Below are 23,608 nucleotides of genomic sequence, written 5' to 3' on the forward strand. Positions count from 1 at the left end.
GGCAAGGACAAGCCGGAAGAACAGATGCTTCCAGATGCTTCCATTTGGCCAGATGCCCCAGATAAGAGTGGCTGCTCTGTGGTGACAGCCATCAGGCTCTTTCATCTCAGGTGGGGCTTGTGGAGGAAGAAACACATTTTGCCGGCCATTTGGGAGACCACGGAGGGACACAGCAAGCTCTTTTGAAGCATGGCTTACTCTTCAGGTAAGAATCACAGCAGCAGTCCCCCCCCCCCCCCCGGTGTGTGTGTGTGTGTGTGTTTGTGTGTGTGTGTGTGTGTGTGTGTGTGTGTGTAAAAACAAGGACTCACTCTTTGCAGGGACAGGGACGGACATTGTGTGTCCCCTCCAAGGCTTCCATTGCATTCTTCCATGCAGAGCTGACAGCTGGTGGTGACTTAGGCACATTTATTCATGAACCAAGGAACCTCCAGGACACAGACCCAGACCACAGCTGCTCCCCTTTGGGACACCACCACCGCATGGGTCTCTCAGGGTCCCAGGTAAATCAGTGAGCAGGAAAGACAGGAAAGGACATGGCTTCTGGAGGAACAAATGTGAAGAGACAAGAATTTGCACAAATGACCTTGGTCAGACCCTGAAGAGAAGGAATGTCTGAGGGAGATTTTCAATACACAGGGATCTCATGAGAAATGAGTGAGAAATGGATATAATCATCCTTGGTGCCAGAGACTGGAGATCACCATAGTTCAAGGATATGATACATTTTTCTGTGGATAATGTCACTCAGGCTACTACCTTACTCAATAAACAACTCCATTATTCAGTCCCATAAAATTTTGTTAAGGCTTCATGACCACAGCCAGCAAGGGGAATCAGAGGGGAAAGAAGGCTACGGTACCCTGTGATCAGTTCAGAAATGAAAATGCATACCCAGACCAGAGCACACCCTTGAGAGAACCAATGCCAGTTTCTGGAGTATTCCGGAAGGCTTCCAAGAGAAGGAATCGATGAGATGAGTCTTGAAGGGTAAACAATGTGTTGTAGCTCCTGCAAGTTCGGGCTCACCTTTCTTCAGTAGCTGACAGCCCATGGTCTGTGGTTGCGCCCCCCCCCCCATTTAAAGATGGAAGCACAAAGTTGTGATGATGGATGAGAAGTGAAATGAGTTCATGATCATCTCTGGTCCCCACCTGACCCTGGGACTAGCCAGTCTTCAAAGTCCCAAGTGTTGGCACAATGGGCTTGTCCCAAAGGGCGTAGAGTTTTGAGTAAATCTATGGCAACATTAATAAGATAAATAGAATTAAGGAAGAATAGACACAACACATCTTGGGGCTGGAGAGATGGTTCAGTTGATAAAATAAAAACACAAGAATGTTGTTTTCATCTCCAGCAGTTTGGTTCAGTAACACATGCCTGTAAGGCCAGCGCTGGGAAAGTGAAGCAAGGTGAATTCCAGAGACTCGCAGGCCAGGCCATCCAGCCAAGTGAGTGAGCTCCGTATTCAGTGAAAGAGTGTCTCAAAAATAAAATACACAGTGGATGAGGACATCCAGACATCTACCTCTGGGCTCCACACCTAAGCACACACCGACACATGTATACGGCCCTCACATATGTAGGAATGCTCACACACAGAGGAATGCACACACACACACACACACACACACACACACACACACACACACAGGAATGCACACACACACACAGAGGAATGCACACACACAGAGAGGAATGCACACACAGTGGAATACACACTCACAGAGAGGAATGCACACACAGTGGAATACACACTCACAGAGGAATGCACACACAGTGGAATGCACACACACAGTGGAATGCACACACACAGAGGAATGCATACACAGTGGAATGCACACACACAGAGGAATGCACACACACAGAGAGGAATGCACACACACAGTGGAATGCACACACAGTGGAATGCACACACACAGTGGAATGCACACACAGTGGAATGCACACACACACAGTGGAATACACACATACACAGAGGAATACACACACAGAGGAATACACACACAGTGGAATGCACACACACACAGTGGAATACACACACACACACACAGAGGAATGCACACACAGAGGAATACACACACAGAGAGAAATATACACACACAGAGGAATGCACACACAGAGGAATGCACACACACAGAGGAATACACACACAGAGGAATGTACACACACAGAGGAATATACACACACAGAGGAATACACACACACAGAGGAATACACATACAGGAATTCACACACAGAGGAATACACACACACACAGTGGAATACACACACACAGTGGAATGCACACACACAGTGGAATGTACACACACAGAGGAATGTACACACACAGAGGAATGTACACACAGAGGAATGCACACACAGAGGAATGCACACACACAGAGGAATTCACACACACAGAGGAATGCACACACACAGAGGAATGCACACACACAGAGGAATTCACACACATAGAGGAATGCACACACACAGAGGAATGTGCACACACACACACACACACACACACACACACACACACACACACACACACAGGAATGCACACACATGGTGGATAAATACATCTGAAGCTCCTCACCAGCAACTGATGAGAGATGGTGCCTGCTCAGGGCTTCCCTGAAGAGCGCTGGTCAGCACAGGCTGTCAATCATCCGCACCTGGGCTGGTCCTTCCTTACACCCTGTCTTCTGACAACAGGGAATGGAGCTGTCTGTCTGCTGCCCATGGGTGGGGCAGCCTGAGCAGCCATGGCAGCCATGACCCTTTTACAGAAATCCAAGCTTGTTTCTGTCTCTTAAAAGGAACTTTGGCGGTTCATTTAAAGAGAGACCGGCAGGAACGTAGCTGTCTACAAACTCTGTTTGACCACTGTTCTGGGGTTGTGATCCACAACTTTTCCATGTACTTCTCCAGTGGGTCAGAGTTACCAAGCGCACAATATGGCACAATTACCATAGTTGTTCGGGTGACCCTCCATCAGATCTGAGCCTGTGAGGATGAATTGTACCTTGGGTGAGGTGGGGGCGAGGGCAGGGGTGCCCCTCAGCTCTCCCTAAGTGCTGGCAGGGAGAAGGCTGCAGGAGAAGGCATCCTGGCCCTGGCCAGGAAGGTTCAGGAAACAAAGAGGAAGGTGGCCAGTCAGGAATCAGAGAGGGATTGAGATCACACACACTGCAGCCCTTAGAAACCAGCTTAATCCATTTTATAAAGAGTTGGGAGGGTTGTCTCTCCCTGAATATAATACCTTGAACATCTGATCAGCTTTTTCCCAGAACATTTCAAAGCTCTCTGCAAATACAGTGGAGTCTCTTCAGATTAGAGCATGGCCTATTATTACCTAGCTTTGGAGACACCCCAGGTCAGCAGGTCACCTGGGGCCCTCTGAAATAAGACTGAATCCCTACAACAAAAAGCCTGGTGTGGTGTGTCTAACTAGTGGTTTTCAAACTATGTGAGTCATAGGACCCTTTGGGGAAAAAAAAAAAAAACCCTGAAGTTCAATTCTTAATACAGAGCAAAGGAGAATTATGTGGGTGAGGACAAAAATCTGGGACCAGGGGCGCAAAGATGGGGTCTAGCAAACACCTTATCCACTGGGCTCCAGGATTCCCATAAGAACATTATAGATGCCTGTTAGACCCTGCTCCCCACCCCAGAGGCAGGTGTGTGTGTGTGTGTGTGTGTGTGTGTGCGCGCCATGTGACCCGAGGTCAGAGACAACTTTACTCAGGACTGGTTCTGTCTTTCCACCATGGGATCCAGGGCTTGAACTTGGGTCATCAGATTGACACTGCAAAAGCTTTTACTCTCTGGGCCATCTTTCTGGCTCCATGGACAAAAGTCTTTAACATGAAGAGAGAAAGACATTAGCCCAGACATAGGTCCCTTCCCAGGGCACTGTCATGCACACAGCTCTGCTTACAAGGCCGTGGAGACAACCTGCTTTCATGTCCTTCGAAACCGATGTCTGTACTTGCAACTTTCCAAGGAACTACCAAAACAATCAAATAAATCCCACCCACCTGAAAGTCTTCTAGATTAGTCCTTCTGGGCTCCTGAGCACAGGCTGCCCCTCCCAGGTGCTGGGCAAGCTTCCCCTCCCCTCCCCTTCCTTCCCCTCCCCTCTCCTCCCAAAAGACTGAGTCTGTAAACAGAAACTGCAGCAGGCAAAACTCCCATTGTTTATTCAAGGTTTCTAATGAAACACCCTCAGGAGAGGCTGTGAGCCAATCAAAAGTCCCAGAGATTTCAGCAGGACTGGGCCAGGGGGCTCCTTGAGGGACTAGGCACATACACACTTCTTTTCTCAGTCCCCCCAAGATGCTAGGCCATGGTAAATACTAACATTGCACGCCATGCATAAAAACACTCTCTCCAACCAGACAATATCTTTATTAGTCTCTGATTCCACCACATACAGGACAAATGGCAAGCCTCTGAGTGCTGCTTTGCCTGGACTGGGAAGGCCTTCACTCTGTGATTCAGGTCCTCTGCTGCAGGGCCGTATTCAGTACTCTGAATGCGTGTTCTGACTGGGAATTGGGAGGGCTCCTCCCTGGGTCGTGAGGGTCAAGGGTGCATAGCAATTGGGGTGCATCAGGTAGCATGTCCCCAAGAGACAGGAACTAGGCCGAGACTGAAAACCGAGGGGCTCGGACGCAGGAATTGGTTTTTTGGGAAATGAAAGAACTAAGAAGGCAAACATGGACAGTCTAATGATGGGTAACGTAGGAAGCCACCGCCAGGACCCCAGGGTAGAGGGACAGAAGAGAAGTGACAGGGTTACCAGAGTGAGCCAGGGACCGTGGCTATCCTGCATTTCCAAGGGTGTATCCAAAAGAGCAGGAGCCATGGAGAAAAGAATGCTGCTAATATCACTGGTCAAGGCAGCGTGGGAGAAGAACTGTCCTGTGCTCCTGTCTACACCCTGCCCCCCAACTGCTATGCCACATGATAAGCAGCCCTTCTGAAAGCATTCTAGAAGGAGGCCGAGAGGTGAGAAGCAGAGAGGGTCTGGGAGCAATCAGGCCCACACTGCACAGAAGGATCACAGCACAAAGGAGAGAGGGGCCCAGTGCCCTTGAGAGCCTCTGGGGACCTGTCCAAGCCTGAGGCAGGCACTTGATGGGCACCCCGTCACCCTCCACAGGAACGAGTCTTTCTCTGTCCCACCAGCCAGTTCCCAAATAATGACACAGAGACTTATAGTACTTACGAAATCTTGACCTTTAGCTTAGGCTTGTCTCAACTAGCTCTTATAACTTCAATTAACCCATTTATATTAATCTACATTCTATCATGTGGCGTTACCTCTTTTATCTTGCACCCCCCATTTCCTCTCTGTGTCTCCTGGCTTCTCCTGCCCCTCAGTTCCTCCTCCTCTTTCTTCCTCTCACCAGAAGTCACACCTATACCTCCTGCCTACCTATTGGTCTTTCGCTCTTTATTAAACCAGTTACAACAACATCTTCACACAGTGTACCAAGATCCCACAATGCTCTGCAGCATTCACATGGTGGCAACCATAGAGATCATACTTCTTATGCTCAGTGAAATTAGTGGGGAGTCTTTCCATGGGCTATTTGATGTTCAACTAAAACAATTTAGGAGAAATTTTTGTTTTCTGACTTTCAGATTCACTTTCTCTTGTAAGACAATGAAAATTATATAACCTATCATTGTTTCGTGTTTCCCTTTTTGTCTTAGCTTCCGGGAAGCTCTCAGCTAAATTCAAACTTCCCAAACATAGGTCTTTAATTATATGTTATCTCCTTCTACATTCCTTTAAATTTACAGTCCCCAGCTTGATCCTTCCATTGATTAAATGTTTTATTATCGCAAACACATTTGAATCACAAGGTGAATCCTTTTTAAAAATGCAGCCATGCAGCACAGACTTTCAGGTGAGTGGCACACAGGAGGCAGATGCAGGCGGAGCTCTGTGAGTTCAAGGCCAGCCTGGTCTACAGAGCAAGTTCCAAGTCAGTCCGGGACACATAGTGAGATTCTCTCTCACGAAAGAAAAAAGAAATACTAAAATGAACAAATAACTAAGCTCCAGCCCAGAGCCTTGCTGTATGAGCATTCTTCCGCTGAACTTTACCCCAGCTGACTGCTTCTGAAGATGACTCTGACAGTTCCAGATCTCTAATTCTTCTTTATATTTGGTCTCTGACCTCTTCCCCCACAAGTCTTCCTGGTGATCTGTCATTTTCCCACGATGAGAAAGCCACAGACCGGCCGCACTTCTCCATGGCACTGACTTGCTCTTAAATTGTCTCTATGCTTTTTCGCTTCCCCTTTCTCTGCCCTGGCCAGAGATCTCCTCTCAGGCAGGGCACCAGCCCTTCCCAAGCAATGCCAGCATCACGGGGTCACTAAAGAGGAAGCCACAGGACTGGACAGGGAAGTCGAGGCTCCCGGGGGTGGAGGGTGGTATGTGGACATGACTAGCCCCACATGGGCCTTTAGGTCACTTGTTTGAATCCAGTCCTGCCCTCTAGCTCTCCAACTGATTGACCAATGGACATATACCCTGCTTACAGGTCTGCCAGCACAGAATCCTTCCTGGAATGGCTCCTCCCCCAAAGCACCATGACCCTCGTGGGCAAGGTCTGGCCAGGCGAATCAGCCCAAGCCAGGACCTCTCTCTTGCCAAATGGGTAATTTTTAAAAATAGATCTCATGTAGCCCATCTGGCCTTGAACTCACCATGTAGCCAAGGATGATCTTGAACTTATGATCCTTTTGATTTTATACAGTGCTAGGAATCAAACCCCAGGGCTCAGTGCTTGCTAGACAGATGCTCTATTAACCAAGATGCACCCCTAGCCCCAAGAGTGTACTTTGGGTGGAGTGACAGGTTCCTGCTGACTCCAAGTCCCACGCTGATGTCAGCTGTGTCCTTGCACAGCTGGCCTGCGTGGCTGTCTTGGGTCTGTACCAATGGGTTCGTAGTGCTTGCACCCACCCAACAGCATGGGATGCAGGATCCAAGGCAGACACTGCTGCGTAACCTCTCTGAACCCCGGGTTCTGCACCTGAATCGTGGAGAAACTGGGACAAAGTGCACCGGTAGAATGGTGGGCTCACAAATTGCTCACTCCTTTCTCCTTGCCCTGCTGAGCAAGTGACCTGAAAACTGTGATGAACATGGCCATGCTCCACAGGTGGCAAACACCCCCAGGCAATTCTCCTGAGACCTCATCTTCCTTTAGACTGCTCTGATTTGCAAAGAATTCTTTGGGGTCTCACAAGACAATGGCAGTGCTTGACCCATGTCAGTGATGAAAACCAGCCTTCCTTAGAAATGTGCCCAAAACTTTTCAGGTGGAATGGCTGCAGATAGCTGTGACCTATGGCTCTGAGCTGTGGCTCTATGGATGCAGGTGACTCTGAACTGTGACCCTATGGCTCTGAGCTGTGGCCCTATGGCTGCAGAAAGCTGTGACCTATGGATGCAGGTGGATCTGAGCTGTGACCCTATGGCTCTGAGCTGTGGCCCTATGGATGCAGATAGCTGTGACCCTATGGCTCTGAGCTGTGACCTATGGATGTAGGTGGCTCTGAGCTGTGACCTATGGATGCAGGTAGCTCTGAGCTGTGACCCTATGGATGCAGATAGCTGTGGCCCTATGGATGCAGGTGGATCTGAGCTGTGGCCCTATGGATGCAGGTGACTCTGAGCTGTGACCCTGTCCATGCCCTCACCAGGCTCTTACAGCAGAGCTGTTGTGCTCTGTGGATTTCTCTCTCTGCAAAAGCACAACCAAGTCTGATTAAGAAGGATATATGCAAAAACCTTATTTCCCCTGGTGTCTGTGTTCCTCTGACAATCACCGATGACCCTCAGCTCCCCCAGAAAGCCACAACAGATGTCCCTGATGTCTCCAGGCCTCCTTCTCCATCCTGAGCTGATGTGGCTGAACATGGTAGCTACTTCTTTGGTAGAATCACACCAGAATCACACTGAGCCACGTCTCCAAAGAGCACAGTTCCCACCATGCCCAAAGCTGACATCCTGGTGTAGACTAAGCAGTGACCTCCTTAAGTCCATGGTGGACTTCGCAGGAACCCACAGGAGCTAGTCCAGAGGTCTGCCAGCCTCAGTGGCTTCCTGTCACATTAACTACTAGTGATACCTTTGATGTTTATTGAGCCCGGTCAAGTAAGAACCAAGTTCACCCAACCACCTTGACAACTGTAGATGCCTGCAGTTTAAGGGCAGTTAAACTTACGGGGCTGAAGAGATGGCTCAGCAGATGGAATCCTGATGACCTGAGTTCAAGGAACCTGCATGTGAGAAGAGAAGCAGGCACAGGTTGCCCTCTGACCTTCACACACATGCTATGGCATGTGCAGAGAGAGACAGAGACAGAGAGACAGAGACAGAGAGTCAGAGACAGGGATGGAAAAAAGAAAGAAACATTGACCGTGATCACACAGCTGTTAAGAGCTGTGGTCAAGCTCCTCACCAGGCCTCCTTCCCCCCACAGCCACACACTTACTAAGCTACACGTAGATCTGGTACCAGGAGAGGCCACCATAACCTTTTTCTACAGTCACCAGGTGGGCACTGACCACTGGAAGTCACTGAGACTGAAGAGAACGGTTCCTGGGATTGTCACCAGCAGCTAAAGGACTCTGCAAAGAAAGCCTTCCTTTGTAGTGTGGGAGGCACCAGGGCTGCCCTGTCTTCATCTACAATGATCTCCAAGGAAGTGCTGTGAAGGCTCTGGCCTGTTTGAGAAGACAGTCACTGGAGTGAGGAGACAGACAGGGAGGGCAAACAGGAAGCCATGGGCAGGATAAGACTCATGGGATACGGGTGGACGGTCTTATGCTCTGTGATGGCTGCTGAGTGGCAACACCATCTGAGGGCTCGCACAGGACCTCCAAAGGCTGGGGCAGGAGCAGACTGTGTGAGTTCACAGGGATTTTTCCTGCCGTGGACTTCCACAGTTCTGCTAGTGCATTGTTTGAGCACAGCTCGGCCTTGAAGACCGCGCTGCCTCATCTGGGGAGGAGTCAGAGCGGTGGGCATGAGCTCGGAAGTTCTTCCTGCCCATCATTCTCTACGGGGGCCCAGTGACCAGTGCATTTTTGCTGCCCTGTTCTGGCAAGCTTAGCGGCTTCCCTTCCCCCACCTGCTCATTACAGAACAAAGGAACCTGGCTCCTTCCCGCCAGTCCAGCGAGAGTTCCTAATTGGCTTTCCATTAAAGAGAAAATAGACTACTGTTTCCACCTCATTATTTATGAGCCTTTCTGGAAGTGCATTTCCATGCACCCTGGGATTACTCCTGCCCATTTTGCTTGGCCATATTTTATGATCTGTTTTATTTATTCAGGGCCTCTATTGGGTACTCACATCTGAAACCAATTAAAAACAAGAACTAAGAAAAAACCAAATAAACACCTGGAGATGTCCAAACCCAGAGACTTTTTGCAGCCTGTTCTTGGTGGAATGGGCAAGGCCATGCCAACAGTCACTCTTTGCACCAAGAGGTCAGGTAATCGCCACAAAAAAATGGCAGCCTACAGAGAGAAAGAGCTCTTGTTGACAGAGTGTCAACAAGTGGCTGGGCCGCCCTGGTTCTCAGGTCCACACGGGGTCCCCCTCCTTATCCACTTTTGTACCTTCCTCTCTGGGTGTACAAGAAACTCCATGACTTGTCATTCTCCTGTTCTCATCACCACCAGGCCACACACACACACACACACACACACCATCATAGGAGGTTGAAGGGACAGTGTGGAGGGCTGTGCTCTTGGGAATGGCTTATCTTTTACGTGTCTCCAACTCTTTCTGGAAGGGTAAAGGACCTCAGAGTCCTATGAAGCTCAGTGGTGAGGCTCAACGTGAAATGCCCACACTGACACACGTGTCTGGCTGCTGATGCTGTGTGGGGTGGTTGCAGAATCCTTTGGACATGAGGCTCAGCCATCAGTTGTAGGGCTATGGCAGAGGGGTCAAAGGGTGATTGACATCTATGATTCTGCCCTGGGCTTTCTGTTTCCTGGTTGGCAACCAAGATGCAAACAAGCTTTGCTGCCAGCTCCCACTGCCACTGCCGCGACTGTCCCTGTCCCTTGATGGACTGCAGCCCTCTCCAGCTGTGGGCCAAAGCAAACCCTTCCTGTCTCAGGAGCAAAGCTGGTCACAGCAACAGGAAAAGCGACCAATGCACTTGACCGTTCCAGAAACAGTGGCACTCGTACTTAGCATGCTACGGATGTGGATCTGAGGGGAATAAGACAGGCCTGCCTGGCTGCCTCAGAGGAATCCGTGAGCGTGTCCCACGTCTTTCGAGGACTTGTTTTGGAATCTGTGTCCATGTGAGCACCTGCACGGCACTTCTCATATAAGATGCAGATAAGCCGCCCTCCTTTCCACCTTCTCTCCTCCAACTTCAATCCCAGCTGGGCTGGAAGCTCCTGGCCGTCTCATCCTGAGAGCCAAGTCCCTGGCGGAGGTCTCTGCCCTGAAGCCAAAGCCCGCTTTTCCTTTCCGATGGGTCCAGGTGTGTGGACAGCATGTAGAGCAAGGAGCTAACAGGCAGCGTGGTGTTGGAAAATGCGGTGTTCCTTGGGCCAGGCGGTTCAGTGGGTGAAGGTACTGTTGACCTGAGTTCAGTCCCGAGGACCCATGTGGGACAAGTGCACACCATACTGTGATTTTTTCCTCTCTTGGTATCTGCAGTGTTTGTTGGAATCACATTTCATCTACACATACATGTTAAGGGAGACAGTCTTGGAACTCTTAAGGGTTAAAGCTGCTTATAGACTTCTCCTTAGTCGATGATGTCAATCCTTTGTATTAGTCAAGGTTCTCAAGAGAAATAGAATCAATAGGGCATGTGTACGTGTGTGTGTGTGTGTGTGTGTGTGTGTGTGTGTGTGTGTGTAATCATGCATGTGTATGTGTGTGTGGACAGTCGTGTGTCACAGCAACAATGCTATGTTCTGAGAAATACAATGTTAGATGTTTTTAGGTCATGTAAACACCAGTTACTGAACAAGCTAAGACGATGATGTCACCAGGCAGTATCATTTTCCAGGTTACCTCTGCCATCCAGATGTAGCATACACAACACATGTGTAGATGGATAGTGACTATTGGGGACTGATTCACAGTTGTGGAAGTCTTATGATTTGTCATTTGTAAGCCAGAGAGTCAGGGACACCCAAACCCAAGGGCCTGAGATCAGGGAGAGGATGGAGCAAGGCCTGGTGTGAACCAAAGGCCCCGAGACCAATAGCAATGATTTTATTCCTTCTTTAAAAAAAAATCTCTCTCTCTCTCTCTCTCTCTCTCTCTCTCTCTCTCTCTCTCTCTCTCTCTCTGATGTGCACATGCATGTGCATGTGTGTGTATTTTGTGTGTTGTGAGTGCAGGTACTCGTGTACCACAGGGTGTGCACAGAAGTCAGGACAACCTGGGGTCCTTGGGTGTAGCTTTGAGTTTTCCTGCCTTGCCCACACTCAGGACAAATCTCTGTCACCCGCCAGTCCCACAGCCACTCAGACCCAACCAAGTAAACACAGAGACTTATATTGCTTACAAACTGTATGGCCGTGGCAGGCTTCTTGCTAACTGTTCTTATAGCTTAAATTAATCCATTTCTACAAATCTATACCTTGCCACGTGGCTCGTGGCTTACCGGCATCTTCACATGCTGCTTGTCATGGTGGTGGCTGGCAGTGTCTCCTTCTGCCTTCCTGTTCTTTCTTTTCTCCTCTCTGTTAGTCCCGCCTATACTTCCTGCCTAGCCACTGGCCAATCAGTGTTTTATTTATTGACCAATCAGAGCAACACATTTGCCATACAGAACATCCCACAGCACTTGGGAGTCCATCCTCATGCTCCACCTTGAAACAATGTCTCTTGTTTGCCACTACACAGGCCAGGCTGCCTGACCCTCAAACTCCACAGCAGAAACACTGTGACTAAGGTATGTGCTGCACTGTGGGACTCGGAACCTCATCCTTGGGCAGCGAGCACTTTCCCCACGGAGCTGCCTCCCTGGCTCATCAGCCAGGACTGGTTTAGAGCAGAAGATACAGGATAGATGCCCCAGCTCAGAGAATGGACCCACTCTTCTTCATGCCCTCCATAGGCCGTGCGTACATTGATGTCCACCCTCAAGGTGAGAGCTGTCTTCTTTACTGTCTTCCAGTTCAAATGCTGGTCTTGTCCTCACAATCATGCCTGGAAACATTTTCTTAGCTACCTGAAGGTCCCTTAGCCCAGGCAAGTAGACACCGTTAATCAGCACTAACTGGTCCTTCCCTCATTTGTCCGTTGATCCGCAGACAGCAAGTGGCAGGCACTGGTCACACATTTGCTGGGATGACAAAGTCTGCTTGACTCACACATCAGGCAGTGCCACTTCTGGGGCCGAGCATCTCTCTGCTTTCCTCTCTCCTTTGATTGTAAGAGCTGTGAAAGTCGTAAGCCTTGAGGCAGGAGGGGAGCTGGGAAATGAACACAGTTCTGCCATCCCCAAACCACTGCTTCCGCTCCATCCCTCCACCTTTGCCATGCTTGGACAAACGCAACAACCGCTTTCTGCTGCAAATGCCTGGCCCGATGCTCCTAAACACAAAGAGCACATTTTCCCATCTCTGTGTTCCCCCTCTCTTCATCAGCACAGGACTGACCAGTGAGGAACTCGATGGGAAGGGCTTGGGAGGAGAATGCCCACACTGCAAGCTGGAGCCTTCGCAGAGAAAGGCCAGAGTCTGGCGACGCTGAGGCAGCCTGAGTGAAGCTGAATTGCTCTGCATGGTCCAACCATTCCCTGGGAAGACTAGGGACTCCCTCTCAGATTAATATCCTCAAATGAATAAAACCAAACGCAGAGGGCAAAAAGGAAGCCAATTATTAGAATGCTGTTGTCAAATGTTTTATTATTGTGGTGTAGTAATCTGTGTGTTGTTTTATAAGTTCATTTATGTAACAAGTTGACACATAATCTTCAGTTTCTTTGTTTATTGCTTAGTTGGTTGATGTAATAGTTAGGGTTGTTGTTTTTTATTTTGTTTTATGTATATGAGTGTTTTCTTTGGGTGTATAAATGTGTACCATGTATGTGCAGCACCCTCAGAGGCCAGAAGGGAGCATTGGATTCTCTGAGATTAGACTTATAGACAGTTGTGAGCTACCAATTGGGGGTCTGGGAACCAAACCTGAGTCCCCAGGAAATCAGCCACTGAGACTTTTCTCCCACTCCAGACAGTTAGTTTGTCAGTGACACAGCATAGAACCACCTGAGAAGGGAGGGATTCTTTAGTCCTGATTGGCCTATGGACATGTTTTTGAGGTATCATCTTAATTGCTTTAATTGATTCTGGAATTCACAGCAGGCGAGTGTGTGGGACCATTCCTGGGGTTGGGGCCCCAGACATGTGAGACTAGAAAGATCTAAGTGGTCAATAAGCATGCATGCATTTATTTCTCTCCTTTTGACTATGGATGTGAGCAGCAGCTCCAAGTCCTTAACGTGACCTCCCAGGAATAATGGACTGTAACCTTGAATCATAAACCAAATAAGCATTTTTTCCCAAAATTGCTTTTTGCCAGGGCATTTTAACATAGCAACAGAGATGAAACTAGAGCAGTTAGTTTTTTGCTTTGTTTTAATGTTGAATATCACCGTGGGGCCTAGGGTGGCTTTGAACTATCCAACTTCCTGCCATTACCTCCCAAGTGCTAAGATAGGAGGCACATTCTACCATACCCAGATTATAATTTCAAATTTCATTTTTCAGTGATTTTTTGAGACAGAGTCTTATGTATTTCAGGTTGTTTATGTATTTCAGGAATTCACTATGTAGCTGAGGATGGCCTTGAACTCCTGATCCTCATTCCTCTACCTCTTAAATACTGGGATTGCAGATGTATGCTACCATGTCTAGTCTATGTGGTACACAGGGATGAATCCAGGGCTTCATGCATGCTGGGCAAGCACTCTTCTGACTGAGCTCCATTCTAACCCCAGAATCTCACCGAGCAAAGGTATCCATATGAAGGATGTTATTCTTGGTCAGTTCTAGAAAGCGCTACACACATGACATGCTGGCCACTCAGTGGATTAGCTTTAATTTAGTGCTTCCTGGGCTTGGGATGTCTTAGTCATAAAGATGAATTATTGAAAATGCATTTCTAAAAGGCACAGCTTGCTGTACACGGAGCACATGAATCCTCCAAGGTTTCTAGCATTTTTCCTCGGTTGTGGGAACTCATAGCCCAGCCATCAGCGGCTAAACTCCTCAGCCCGGAGTTTCTCCAGAGTTGGGAAGTTTAGTCTGGCAAGCATCTAAGAGAGGTGAAGAGATGCTGCAGTCCAGGACAAGCAAGAACTGAGTAAATCCAAGGGAGACCAGGATCTTCATATAAAACAGACTCTCGTGGTGACAAAGCCCTGGGGACACCTGGTACTGATGTGGTTTGTTTCCTACCCTCACGTGAGAAGGAAACCCTGAAATTAAGATGGAAGCTACCCAATACAAAAACTGAAGATGTAATTTCCTCCCCCAGTTCACAGACTCCACAGAACTCCTAGACTGGCCAGAGGTCCTGAATGGGAACAGCTGTTTGAGGTGACCGACACCAAGAGCAGAAGCAAGAGTCAGCAGATGGCAGTGGCCTGGGGAACCCCAAGGCAGGCCAATGAATGCTGTCAGCCCTTGGAGCTGCCTAGAGGGACCATGAACTTCCTTTTCCTGACATTTGAACTACATTTATGCAGCCTCTACCTGGCTTCCCACAAAACCTCCCATCTAGTCTCCCCAACTCTCAGATGCCTAAAGTGAATGAGGAAAGGGCAGGATTGCATGTTTGGGCCAACTCAGGGTTTTTTGTTGTTGGGTTTTTTTTTGGGGGGGGGGGGCGGATGGTGGGCAGTAGACACATTACATGTGTGTATGGGAAGATGGAATGTATGAGGAGGCCAGAGGTCAACACTGGACTAAGCCTGGGGATGCCTGCATTTTGTCTCCTGGCCAGCCAGGGAGTCCCTGTCCTAGGCACACTAGGATTACTGTTGGGCATCATTGTGCTCTTATGTGGGTGCTGGAAATTCAAACTCAGGTCTTCCTGTTTGCATAGCAAGCGCCTTACCCACAAAGTCATCTCCCCAGACCTCTCAGGAGGATTTGGAGTTCCTCTCTATATTGAACCAACTTAGCTGAAGCAGGAATCCAAAGCAGAGAGAGGTAAGGCTCATGTGGGCAATCGCAGACCCTCCAGGCGGGACTTTGGCTATTCACAGGTCATGGAGCATTGGACTGAGTTAATTTCATGTAGATCCCAGAGTCTTGGGGACCCAGTAGACATTAGGTGGTGTCTGGGAAGGCCAGGGGGCCAGGAAGGACTCCTTGCTTGGTAGAGTAAGGTTTGGAAGGCTGTGGGCAGGGCTACCCTAAGAACTCCCTGCCCCAGTCACGTGCTTTTTACAAGGCACGGGCCTGCCACGTGCTCAGGCATCCAGAAAAGGGCCAGGCCTCACTGGGGTTGGCTATCTCATCTTCATAGCTAAGGATTTGGCCCTTTCAGAAATCCCAGGGAGAGACTGGCTCCTGGCAGTTGCCAACCCAGGCAGCGGCTGCCGAAGAGGCTTTAATGAGGAGCTGACAAACGAATCCCCTTTGCCCTGCCCTGCCTGCAGCAAGCCGGCTGCCTCCCCACACTGCCTTCCCCCGCTGCTCTTAAGTTTTCCTCCTAATCTCAGCCTCAACGCCTTTTCCCCATCCTTCTGAATGTCGAAGTCACGACCTTTGCGGTTTATGGGCCACTAGAGACTGAACTAAATGTGTTAGCTCAGAGTCCAAACAAGTAATAGCCGGCCAATTAAATTAATAATCCATATTGTTACAATGTTTAACCACGGCTGTTTCCTCAGCGGTCTGTTTAAATCACAGCCAAGGCCTGACCTATTAAAATGAATAACTGGAATTATGAGAAACTATTTAATAAACACAGCTAGGAACACCACACAATTGGGCATGAAATATTTATTACCACTTGAAGCAGAACTGTTTGGGACTTTCAGGTGAGATTAATGAATGTGTTTTAATTTCTGACTCACAAGGTGGGAGGTATGGTTGGGACTGGAGGCCTTTGACAGATTCTTGGAGAAATCAGTTTACCCTGTACTATCTCATTGTGTGGAGTCTTGTTTATGTGTGGGTCTCCTCCAGTCACTGTGAAGGAGGAAGATCTGCATCTTTGGCTGGATGGCTGGGTGGATGGACAGATGGATGCATGCAAGGATGCATGCATGGATGGATGATGGATGAAAAGATGGATGTGAAGATGGATGGATAGATGGACAGATACATGGATGAACTAACGGATGGATGGATGGATGGATGGATGGATGGATGGATGGATGGATGGATAGATGGATGGATAGTATGGTGGTTTAAATGAAAGTGGCTCGCCGGGCGGTGGTGGCACACGCCTTTAATCCCAGCACTCAGGAGGCAGAGGCAGGTGGATCTCTGTGAATTCGAGGACAGCTTGGTCTACAGAGTAAGTTCTAGGACAGCTAAGTCTACACGGAAAAATCTTGTCTCAAAAAAGAAGAGTTGAGTTGCCATGCTCATGGTATCTCTTCACAGGAATAGAAACCCTAACTTAGACAAATTAATAGATAGATGGATGCTCAAATATATGTATGAATGAATGTATGTGTGTATGGATAGATGAATGGATATGTAGATGGGTAGAGAGATGGCTAGATAGATGAATGAACGGATGGGGGATGGATGGATGATGGATGTATGATATATGATGGATAATGGATGGATGATGAATGGATGATATTTAATTCTGGGTGCTCTTAGGAGCACAGATTTTAGCCTTAGCAGAAGAAACTGCATCTTTCCCTACTTCTCTAGAGCTCAATGAGTGTCTTCCCTCTGCATTTGCCCCAACATGTCTCTTGCACTCCCAGCATGTCTGTGTTTCACAGGCCTTTCCTCTCTTTCCCAGAACAGATCAGCTTTCAGGTTCTGATAGTGGGTTTAGAAACTGTGGTTTCTGTAATGATAGCCCTCAGCCAGTCTGGTAAGTGAGGTGGTTATTGGGGGTCTATGAACATGATAACTGGACCTTCTCTAGGAGAGAGCCCAATGGGAAAAGAGTAGCTCAAGCCCTGCCCGAACCTACTTCTTAGATGAGGGGTAATAGGAATTCCAACCATGCCCCCATGGTTGTGCATGCCTGGGGGGACAGTTAGTCATCTCCACCTAGTCATTTCCAGGTCATACACCCTACATAACCCATGCCCCATGACTGCGTGGTCACGTAATCGTGCAGGTGTGACCACATGATCTATGCACATGCGTGTGTGTGCAGGTGTGGCCTGACCTTTAAAAGACGGGCCCCATGTTCCCCCACCCTCTTTCTCACACGTGTCCTTCCACAGGCCTGATCACATCTGTCCCTTTCTCCTTGTCTTGATAAAACTCTTGTTAGTGGATTCTGTCGAGTTTCGGGACTTTTCCTTGGGGTTAAGAGCGCTGCTAAAAAACCATCAGGGGGGAAGCAGGCAGGAGCAGCTAGGTGTTGAGGAGCCCATTGTGAAGGCCCGTTGACATTGTACGGCATGGGGATTGCTTCACACATGACTTTCTTCGGTGCTGCTTCATCTCACATGCCCTTCCTAAGGCACTGTTGGATTACCTCCCGGGCTTTGTGTCTCCTGGGGTTGTTGTTGCCAGTACACAATGCCCTCTACCAGTGCATTTGTGAGCTGCAGAAAAAGGAAGCCAAGAGTAGGTTGGTGTAGTGCCATACACCTGTAATGTCAGCAGTCAGAGGGCTGAGGCAGTAAGAGTTTGAATTGAAGGATAGCCTGAGCTATATAGCAAGTTCAGGTTAGCCTGGGCTATATAGGTAGATCCTATCTCAAAAGAGAAGAAAAGGAAAGGAAAGGAAGGAAAGAAGGGAAAAAATGGTCTAGAGTAGAAATCAGAGACATGCCATAGTCCTGGCTCTGCCGCTAACATACAGGGTAGATTCAGGCAAGCCCACTTGGGCCTCTAACACAGCTTCTTGTGGTGACATATTGTGTCCTCCAATATATTGTGCACCCTAATAAACTTATCTGTGAATCAGAGAATAGAGCCAGACACTAGATTAGACATAAAGGCCAAGTGCCTTTAATCCTGGCATTCAGGAGACAGACATCCATCTGGATCTCTGTGAGTTCAAGGCCACACTGGAAACAGAGCCAGGCATGGTGGCACATGCCTTTAATCCCAGCACTTGAGATCTCATGTCTTTGCTTGGTAAGGACACATGCTTTTAATCCTGGGAAGAGATGGCAGGAAGCAGAAAAGTATATAAGGCATGAGGACCAGGAACTAGAGGCTTTTAGGCAGTTCAGCTGAGATCCCTTCTGGGTAAGGACTCAGAGGCTTTCAGTCTGAGGACTTGTAGAAACAGGATCTGCTGAGGAGTTGTCAAGGTGAGGTTAGCTGTGGTTTGTTCCATTCCTCTGATCTTCCAGCTTTCACCCTGACTGAATATCTGGCTCTAGGTTTTTTATTAATAAGACCTTTTAAGATTCATGTTAGAGTTGCTGAATGATTGGGTTAGCTCACTTTTACCCTTTTTCTATTTGTCTTCAGATAGACTGTCATTAACCTGAATACTCTCTTTGTAGACAATCTGTATTTGTCGTTGACGGCCAGGAGACAATCACTGGGAGGCTCATGAGAATGTTTGTGCTCCTGGCCTCAGGATTTGAAAGCAGGTGTGACTACTTAGGAGACCAGCCCAAGGTGAGCAGGAACCACGTGCATGTGGAGTGTGAGGCCAGACACATGGGTCTTCCTGAGGTCTGCTCTCAACAACAGCCAGACGCCTCCTGTGGTCTTCCCACTCATCTGGGGCTTGGGGATGATGAATCTTGCCCTACTCTCTTCCAGGAACACAGGAAGAAGTTAACAGTCCCCAATGTTTTAAGGAATGTGCTAAGCAAATGTGAGAGATTTGATTATTAACCAGACCCCTCTCTGAGACAGTTGAGACATTTCAGCTAGCCCTTCTAGCTGCAGAAATAATGATTTGGTCACATAATATGTCAATGGTTGGACTTGCTGTTTTGTGTCTAATGAAAGATGAGAGCTCATGAACTCTACAGAGGTCAAATTTTATACCATGGCAGTTTTCTAAACAGTCTACCAACAAAGAATATGTAAATAAAGATTTATCCATATCATGAACTACTGTTGTGTATTGTTATTAAATATCTATTATAGATTATAAAGTAAAAATATCAAATTACTAATGAAAAATAAATGGTTCTATTGTATATTTATTCTTATAGCTTTATTTAAAAATACATATATGTAAACTTCCATCTACAAGGAACTATATGAATGTGTGTTTGTGTACATGTGTGTGTTCACACACACACACACACACACTCGTGTAAACATATTCAAAGGTCTGGAGGAAAACATACAAACAGCTACTTGCCTTTAGCTCTGAAAAGGAGTATGGCTGACGGTGCTGGGGATTTTCTTATATTGTTCTTTATGTGCATCTAAACTTTTTATGATGAAAGCACATGCTTTTAGAATTTAAATGTTTTAAAATTAGTCTATTGAAGAAGAGACTCAGAAAGGACCCTGACCGTAATATTTAGGTACATAAGAGACTTTGAAAGCTGTTCCTTGATGTCATCCTCTCCATCATCTTCCACAGAAGCTCAACTTTTCATTTCCTAGACTACCTTGCAGCTACGTATGGTTGAGTAGAAAGCACTAGCCAATAGGCTGTAAGAAGTTATGGGTTAACAGTGCTGTGTTCTCAGTGGGAAAGAGTTCTGTCACAGCCCCCCGCCCCAATGGTTAGATTAGAACTACAAGGAGATTCTGTCACCATTGTTTTTTAAAGTTTTGTTTGAGCGGCTAGAACTTTATGCTATCCAATAGAAATGTAAAAATAAACAAACAAGTACCAGCGAGCCTCTCCCAGTACCTTAAAAGGAAGAACAATAGCACAAGCCTTGCTTCCTGCCCAAGGTGCTTGGAATCAACTGCCAAGACAAATCTGGTTTGCTTCTTAGATGGTGTAAGAGGGTTTTCAAGGAGGTGAGGGAGATCTCCAAGGCCGGGAGAAGAGGTCAGGAAGCTTCTCACCCACGTTTGCTGAGTCTCTGTCGAGATCTGTGCAAAGCACTGAGGTGAAAGCTAAGCAGGGCAGATGCCCCATCTTCAAGGAGTTTGCAGTGAAGCAAGAGCAGTGTGCTCAGAGTCTGACCTTGGGGAGCAGGGCAAGAGCAGCTGCTCCAACCCGTTTGCTCCTGAGAGAGTGGCGAGAGACCCGGGGAGGTGACCCCAGCACCAGTTTCATTGAGGGATGCAAAGTCCGGGACTAGGGAGATGGCTTGGTAGTTAAGAGTACTTGTGCTTGCACAGGACCCTGGTTCAGTTCCCAGCACCCCCAAACATCTGTAACTACAGAACCAGGGTATCTGATGCCCTTTCCTGGCCTCCATAGGCACCGTGCACATATATGGTACACATACATACATGAAGGCATAAAATAAAAATAAATAAGTTTTTTAAGATACAAAATCGATGATATTGAAACAGAGAGATAAGCATGGATGATAGGAAGAGAGTCCAGCACCTAAGCAGGATGGCTCTTGGGGGTAAAATAATGTTAGGAGCTTGTGACCGAAGAACAAAGGAAAGCAGCTCCTACTGAGTGCTTGTACTAAAAGTGTCAATCATTTCTTAATGTCTCCAAGCCACAAATCCCTTCCTGCAGTCCCTTCCTAAAGGAGCCCTGAAGGGGCAGAGAAGCTGGAGAAGTCCTAACGCCACATGCCCCCACCCACCCACCCCACCAGCCACTGAACCCAGCCCACCCCACCAGCCACTGAACCCAGCCCACCCCACCAGCCACTGAACCCAGCCCACCCCACCAGCCACTGAAACCAGCCCACCCCACCAGCCACTGAACCCAGCCCACCCCACCAGCCACTGAACCCAGCCCACCCCACCAGCCACTGAACCCAGCCCACCCCACCAGCCACTGAACCCAGCCCACCCCACCAGCCACTGAAACCAGCCCACCCCACCAGCCACTGAACCCAGCCCACCCCACCAGCCACTGAACCCAGCCCACCCCACCAGCCACTGAACCCAGCCCACCCCACCAGCCACTGAACCCAGCCCAACTTGTCAGTTCTCTCACCTGAGACTTTGCATATGGAAGACTGGAGTGAGCCAGGCACCACTGGGAAGCTGAACCGAGAGGTCGTGTAGACCCAGAGATCGGAGTTTAGTCCCCAGAATCTACTGGACAGAAGGAAAGAGCCTTTCTCAGAGCTGACCTCTGACTTTCACACACATCCCATGGCCTTTGTGTGCCCACACGCATGCACACAGAATACCTTATAAATGTTAAAATGCAACAGAAAAATGAGGCAAGCATGGTAGAAGAAGGTACCTGTGCTGGCTAATTTTATGTCAGCCTGACACAGGCTAGAGTCATGTGAGAGAAAGGAACACCAACTGAGGAAATTCCTCCATAAGATCAGGCTGTAGACAAACCTGTAGAGCATTTTCTTAATTTGTGATTGATAGGGGATGGGCCATCCCATTATGGGTGGGCCCCCCATTGGGCAGATAGTCCTGAGTGCTATAAGAAAGCTTGCCTAGTCTATGGCCATACCACCCTGAACGCGCCCGATCTCGTCTGATCTCAGAAGCTAAGCAGGGTCAGGCCTGGTTAGTACTTGGATGGGAGACTGCCTGGGAATACCAGGTGCTGTAGGCTTAAAGAGATAAAAAGGAAGGGAGGGAGGGAGGGAGGAAGGAAGGAAGGAAGGAAGGAAGGAAGGAAGGAAGGAAGGAAGGAAGGAAGGAAGGAAGGAAGGAAGGAAGCTGGCCTAGTGAGCCATAGGAGCAAGCCAGTAAGCATCACTCCTCCATGGCATCAGCTCCTGCCTCCAGGTTCCTGCTCTGACTTCCTTCAGTGATGAATGATGATGTGAAGTGTAGCCAAATGAGCCCTTTCCTCACCAAATTGCTTTGGCCATGGCATTTCATCACAACAATTGAAACACCCAACATCAACGCCTGACTTCTACACACAAGTGCACATGTGTGTGCATGCACCTGAATGAACACACACACACACACACACACACACACACACACACCCCTAGATAATGGGGGGCTTGATACTAAGTGGACCAAGCTAATAATATCTGAGCCCACTGATTGATCTTGTAACAAAGTAAGGTAAATGTCCCCTCATGTAAAGTCATACAAATACACAGGACTAAATACAAAAGATCCTGAAATAAAAACAGAATCACACCTGAACTTGAACTTGTTGCCAAATCTGATCACTAATTAGCCAAAAGTACAAGAAACTGGGGATGGATAATCAGAAAAATCCAGATAGGGGAACCCACTGGGGAGGATGATTCAATTCATTCAAAAATGGAAAGTCAATAGAAGGAAGAGGAGGAGGATGATATATAGATACATACATACATACATGCATACATACATACATATGTGTGTGTGTAAAATAAGAGAATAGGCAAATTCATAAAGACAGAAAGACCAAGGGTTGCCAGGGGCTGGTGGGAGAGCAACAGGGTAGGAGTGCCCATCAGGTGCTCGGTACTTCCCAGAATGATGACACTTTTCAAACTAGAGGTCAGCAGTGTCTGCACAGAGTTGTAAATAAACTGGTCGCCAAATCACACTCTTTAAAATGAGTATTGCAGTTGGTTGTGATGGAGCATGCATGTACTCCCATTACTCGTGACACTGAGGCAGGAGAATCACAAGGTCTGGGCTAACCTAGGTTACATAGTGAGTTCATAACCAGCCTGAGCTACATAGTGAAACCCTGACTCAAAAAACCCAGGGATGAGCCGGACGGTGGTGGCGCACGCCTTTAATCCCAGCACTCGGGAGGCAGAGCCAGGCGGATCTCTGTGAGTTTGAGGCCAGCCTGGGCTACCAAGTGAGTTTCAGGAAAGGTGCAAAGCTACACAGAGAAACCCTGTCTCGAAAAACCAAAAAAAAAAAAAAACAAAAAAAAAACCAAACCCAGGGATGAGATCATAATCAGTGATAGAGAGGTTGCTCAGCGGAAGCAAGAGACCTGAGTTCCAGGTCAACCAGGACACAAAGCAAAACCCTCTCTCAAGCAAGCAAGGGCTCTGAGGATGGTAATGATTTGAGTTTCACCTCATTACAGAAGAAAGGGGGGGACAGAAAGAAGAAGGGAAATCAAAGAAACACAACAACCACATGCAAATGTGTGGGCTTTGTACAGATCTCAATTCAGTACATCAGCTGTGCGACAGGAAAAGGAAAAACACAAGACATGGGCTGGAGGCATAGCACTGCTATGGTAGAACACATGATTAGCATAGACTGGACTCTGGTTTCGATCCCTAGCACCAAAAAGGAGAGAGAGAGAGAGAGAGAGAGAGAGAGAGAGAGAGAGAGAGAGAGAGAGAGAGAGAGAGAGAGAGTCAGATATATGAACACTGACTAGATTCTTGTGGTATTTTAAACAAATTATTGCTATATTTCAAGTTTGATAACATTATGAT

At 48.0% G+C, this 23,608-nt stretch overlaps 1 long non-coding RNA gene and 1 other non-coding gene across 3 annotated transcripts; both read left to right on the forward strand.

The window, feature by feature from the left end:
• Window positions 1-232: 232 nt before the first annotated feature.
• On the forward strand, window positions 233-16,363 carry LOC143271184 (uncharacterized). Of its 2 annotated transcripts, none has more exons than XR_013048409.1 (3): window positions 233-503; window positions 1,358-1,451; window positions 11,902-16,363. It is a non-coding gene; the product is annotated as an uncharacterized LOC143271184 (long non-coding RNA). The 2 variants fall into 2 exon arrangements; XR_013048408.1 differs by having other exon boundaries at window positions 236-1,451; window positions 11,902-12,145; window positions 14,539-16,363.
• Window positions 16,364-21,685: 5,322 nt separating this feature from the next.
• LOC121827041 (5S ribosomal RNA) lies at window positions 21,686-21,804 on the forward strand. The gene has a single exon (XR_006069185.1). It is a non-coding gene; the product is annotated as a 5S ribosomal RNA (ribosomal RNA).
• The last annotated feature ends 1,804 nt before the right edge of the window (window positions 21,805-23,608 follow it).

Source organism: Peromyscus maniculatus, chromosome 1, assembly GCF_049852395.1.
Source record: "Peromyscus maniculatus bairdii isolate BWxNUB_F1_BW_parent chromosome 1, HU_Pman_BW_mat_3.1, whole genome shotgun sequence".
NCBI lineage: Eukaryota > Metazoa > Chordata > Mammalia > Rodentia > Cricetidae > Peromyscus > Peromyscus maniculatus.